The sequence below is a fragment of the Rhagoletis pomonella genome, unplaced genomic scaffold, assembly GCF_013731165.1.
Source record: "Rhagoletis pomonella isolate Grant_MI unplaced genomic scaffold, Rhpom_1.0 Rhpom_scaffold_00132, whole genome shotgun sequence".
NCBI lineage: Eukaryota > Metazoa > Arthropoda > Insecta > Diptera > Tephritidae > Rhagoletis > Rhagoletis pomonella.
This window is the reverse complement of record NW_023458686.1, coordinates 143700-149268: the sequence shown is the minus strand read 5'-3', so window position 1 is coordinate 149268 and position 5569 is coordinate 143700. Positions and strand designations below refer to the sequence as shown.

Here is a 5569-nt window from a genome sequence, read left to right as displayed (position 1 = left end):
CGTATGGCGCTCAATTATTGCGGTTGTTGTGCCGCGCCTCCACTTCCATACAAATGTAAAATTTACAAAATCACAAGATTAATGAATTACTTTTTAAACAGAATTAGAAAGTGTCTTTGAGAATAAATATATATGTATGTATGTTATGCCAGGTTATCGGATTAAGATGTGCGCGCTAGGTCATAAACATTTTCTCATTTAAATTATGACCGACAAAAACATTTTCTACTCTAGGAGAATTTACATTTTATGAAAAAATTAGAAAATTATACTCCGAATTTCGCCGCACAAATACTATGGAGAGACCAATGAAAAGGCAAAATTTTTTTTTGTAGAAAAGAAGACACCATTAAACCCAGAAAAATAATTTCCCCTTCCTCTTGCTTACTTTTTCGAAAAGAGTTGCCACCTCTTAGGAAATTTAGCTCAAATTATAAAAGTTAAATCAACTGTAACAATGTGTTGGTATCAACCGAAATGGTTTTGAAAAGGCTTTATTTTTAACCACGTGCAGGCGAGTTGCCACATGTATAGAAAATTTTATTCAATTTTAGTTAAAGGAATTTCGTTGGTTAATAAGGTATCACTATATGGGTGTCTGACAACAGTTGTTTAAGAAGGTAGTCGTTTGAAAATATTTTTAAGAGGGTTGCCACCTATTTGAGAAGTCTGAAGTTTGAGTTTTAAGAAATATTTATTTTTGACAATTTAGAAATTTTTTTATAGGTTTGAGGGTTGCTCCAGTTTAAAATATTACATTAAAATTATTTTATAATTTAAATGAATTCCTAAATGGTGGCTTTCAATGGAAATGGGTTTAAAATCCTTTATTTCAGAACTATATTTGTTAGGGTTGCCACGTGTTTAAAAAGTAAATTTCAACTTAATTCATCGGTTACTTTAAGTATTTATAACAGCGTCAGACGAAAAATATTTAAGGAAATTTTAGTTCAAAAATAATTTTTAAGAGGATTTTAGCCTGTTTTTGAATGTCGTATTTAGTTTAATTATACATAAGTTACATGAAATTTTAAAATATGCGTATCAAACGAACGAGTGTTAGAAATGTTTAAATTGAACATTTAGAATTTTCTTAGGGTGTCAGAAGAGGGCTGCTACCACCTATTGAAAAAATTCAATTCAAACTAATAAGATAAATGAATTTTCAAAAGATCTGTATCAGTCTAGATGGGTTTGAAAATAATTTATTTCTGAACTGTATTTAGGAGAGTTGCCATGTGCTTAAAAATTTAATTCAGCTTAGTTCATCAGTTAATTGAAATATGTATAACAATGCCAGACGACAAAAAGATTTTAGTTTGAAAATACTTTTAAATTAGTTGCCACAACCTGCATAAATGAAATAGCGAAATATTAGTGTCAATCGAAAGAGTTTTAATACAATTTTAGGCTGATATTTTTAATTAGGGTTGCCATCTCTTTTTTCGAAGGTCATCACATCTGCGTCCTATATTATTTTTAATTATTTAATTTTTATTTCTATTTATATATATTCTATATATTTCCATGGCCTACAACGATACGTAAAACAGTTTCATCCAGGTAGGATTAAAACGAAAATTTTTGATTACAAGTAACCTTATAAATCTTCCCCATTCTTTAATTTAGGCTTAGCAGAAGGTTTGTGTTACTCTTTTTAGAATTTTTTGTCACAAATCAAAAAAGTAAAGGAAACACTTTCACTCCTTCCCCCATGCAATATTGATAACGTTGTTTAAATAAGTAATAAACTCATAAAACAAACGAATAAAATCTAAGAAAAAGCAATTTTCAGAATTTGAAAAAAAACGTGTTCTACCTACAATACTCCCACCTTTTCCTCCCAAAAGTCTTGCACTACCCAGCGCACTAGCTCCTGCAAAGAAATAAAAAAAACTAAACGAAAGCGACCCTGGCTACCCTTCCATTCACTTTCATACTATTAACCTTTTTTACTCCCGACCTTATAACCAGCCATGATGCCATTTCATTTCGTGATTGTTTGTGGCATTGAATGAGCGGTTGAATGAACGAGGAAACTTTAAGCCGACCACTAGCCACTCAGTTGTACGCAAGTAGATTACTAAAAATACCACAACCATTTGTTGTTGTTGCTGCTGTTGAACAGCCTTCCGCATTCACGACTCCTTCACGGCCACATTGGGCTTACAGTGCGTATACGTAACCTTCGTTATTATTTTCATTCAGACAATGAGTGAGTATCTTATTTTCCCTAGCCGCAATTTCCTACCTACCATACAAGTACCTACAAACAACCATAAAAGGCAGTTAGAAGGCAATGTAAGTAAAGAAGGATAGCGAAAAAAAAACAAACATTAAGATGAAAATGTAGGCGACCACCAAGAAATAGAAAAGAAATTAAAATTAAGCTATTGGAGTTGGAGGCGACCGAAAGGTTGGTGGGTGGCAAAAAAAATCGCATGTTTGCACGTCGCAAAAATGCTTACCAGCATTCGCCAGCCGTTCGCCAAAAGGAGAAAAGAATTTCACTAGCATAAATACGTGACAGCGGCGGCAGGCAAACACCAGCGCAAATTTTGAAGAGCAAATCTTTTATATTAGATTGGCTGCTTGTAAGATGCTTTTCTAGTTCTCAGTTGCTTTGCGCTTGATGGCTGCCTACTTGCTTGCTGGCTTGCTTACTTGAGCGCTCCTTTTTTCTTGCTTTACCTTTTTTATTTATTTATTTTTTTCATTCTACCTTTTTTCGCCTAACTTTCTTTGTATTCCCCACAACTCGTCGTTTCCCTGTTCCATTTTGTTTTTGTTGTACTTTAGAAAGCAACCAAAAAACTTGTGACAAAATTGCAAGCACGTTGCTGCAACAAACTTAATCCTCTCTCTTGCCATAGCTTGTGTATTTAGTAATTTTATTTGTTGTTATATTTTCTGTTATTCTTGGCATTGTCGTTGAGTTTACAGCACATAAATTTTTGTCTTGTTTTCCCTCTTCGCGCAAAACTCGCTTCAGCTTCTTAGAAAGTTCTCAAAACGTGCTTCGAACTTCGACAACATGATTAGGCGGCTGGTTCAGTTGGGTTAAGTTTTCTTCGGAGCGAGTGCAAACACTCCGACTTTGACATGCTCACGCATGCACACACTCAGCTGTACAAGGGCTGGTGAACTTGCATTTCTCTAAGCCTTTTGGCTAAAAATTCAATAAAGCAATATTAGTTGGACTGTGGAATGTATTTACTTTGATGAGTGGAAAGTTATATGGGGAACAGTTATTTGTACGCGCAAAGTTGGTTGTAAAAATCAATATTAGTTAAATTTATGTCAGCTCAATGAAACGCAAATAGGAGGGCAGTGTTCATCGACTTTCTCGGTTCAATAATGGATATTTAACAGGTTGGATATGTTGGGAATTATTTCAATATTTGTTGCCAGTTTTACAGTCTAACGGAATCTTACGTACGTAGATTTGTAGGAGTAAATACCAGAGGCAGTAAATAAAGGTAATTTTAAATTTTTGAAATCAAAAAGGCGTTATGAAAAATAAACTGTTCCACCCCTTTTTTTAAAGATACCATAAGAAACGCCTCTCATTGTAGATTATAATTTGGGCCTATTTCGGGGCTCTTCGGTATTCTCGGAACTATTTGCAGATTTTCGTGACGGGGAATCCCTAAATCGTCACCGAAAATGCGCGAAAGTCCAGAGAATCCCTAAATAGCCCCGAAAATCTTAAGTACCTAATCCCGAGTATCCCGAGAAAGTCCCTAGAATCCCAAATTAGTCCCGAAAATCAAGAAATAGTACCGATGAGAGCGCAATAATTCCGAAAATACCGAGATAGTCCCCAAAAACCAGAAATAGTGCAGAAGATTCTTAAATAGACAGGAGAATCCCAAAATAGTCCCGAGAAACCGGAATAGTAAAAAAATCCGAAAACTGTCTCAAGAATCCCCAAAATCTCGAAGCATTAGAGAGAACCCCGATAGTTCCGCCAATACCGAGGCTCTCCCGGAAACCTCGTAATAGTCCCGAAAATTCCGAAAATCTCAAAATAGTTTCGAAAATAGCAACGTAGTCACGAAAATTCCGAAGTAGTCTCGAAAATCTTTAAGCGGTGCTGAAATATCCCGTATGATCCAAAGTACTACTTACATTAAAAAATTTGGAAAAGTATCACACGAATAATCACAAAAAGTTTTTTGTTCAAAATGGGACTAGTATTGGGGTATTTAGTATCCTTATAGGTATATAAATACATATACAGTTTTTTTTGCAACTTGAATACAATCAATAAACCGCAATTTCGAAATTACTATTTGGCTGTCGTGATTTTAATTATTAATCAAACAAAGCAAATGTGAAATGACATGAAAGGTGGGGAAAAGTTTACCGAGAAAACTGTCAGCCATTTCAAAGCAAACCTCAAAGTAACTTTTGACAGCGCGTATGAATTATTTATTAACGGCGGAGAAGCAGCAACGTAAAAAAGATGTTGCTGCAGGAAATGAGTTGCTTTTTGTGCGATTTTGTGTATTTCTACATACTCCATATTTGTAATTACTTAAATGATAATGCAAAAAAAAAATTTAGTTATGTTTCTCACAAAAAGAGTAATAGAATTTTAGAAAAATTTGCTGACTACTGGCAAAAACATAAAACGATTGCAAACTGCTAGACACTTAGCATTTATTAAACGTGTAATAAAGTGAACATAATCGCTTTTGTTTAATCATAAAATAAACATGTTACAGAAGCACACACTTATGTACTTATACATATAGGTTTCCATGAATGAAAGCTATTTTATAGAGGGCACTTGTTTTATCTATGAGATATTTATGTGGTGTTATGTTCTCGACTAACTGCCATTTACACAAAGAAGTGGGCCGTGGGAATCCATGCTGCGAGGCTAAGACTATAACATAACATTTCTTGTCCTAGCTGGAACTTACCATAATATGTATGTAGAGATTAAAGCTCAAATTGAAAGACACTGCAGTAGCTTGCTAAATGAAATAAGCATGATAAAACATGTTTTTATCATGAAAATAAGTAGCTCTTTCACTTTTCCGCTCAGTTACGAAATGTCAATACAACCTAGTGCAGCCCTGGGATCTCCATGGATATATTTCTATCCGGAACCACAGTTGGAACTGCCTGGCTGCCGTCAAGAAAGCCAAATGCTTTCCCCGGAGATACCGACTGTCATTGAGATATCTCTCTTATCTGGACAAACAGCTTTTATTTTCATGCATTATCGCTTTTCAAATGGTATTTCCTACTTCTTATTGAGCTCAGCACCAAGATCATCAAAATTGTTCAGTAGGGCAAATTAATTTTCCCATTCACCACTCACTTGTAATAGAGAAAATGCTTTTTGCTTAAATTGATTCTTAAATTTACATTTGGCTTCTATTAAAAGTAAGTAAACTTAATTTCCAAAATTTATAAACAAAAAATTTTACAGAAGGGCATTACGTGAAATCCACTGAAATCATTTAAAGCGCTGTGGCACGTGCAACAAAATATGGCATTTACATTTCAAATATTTTAAAGTCAAAAAGGGTAACAGAGCAGAATGATAACTCTT

The 5569-nt window shown here is 34.4% G+C and overlaps 1 protein-coding gene across 1 annotated transcript in view; it reads right to left on the bottom strand.

Annotated features, from left to right (window-relative positions):
- The window catches only part of LOC118750079 (kinesin-like protein CG14535), a 168163-nt gene that overhangs the window by 24289 nt on the left and 138305 nt on the right, over positions 1-5569 (bottom strand). The gene's annotated exons all lie outside the window — the stretch shown is intronic.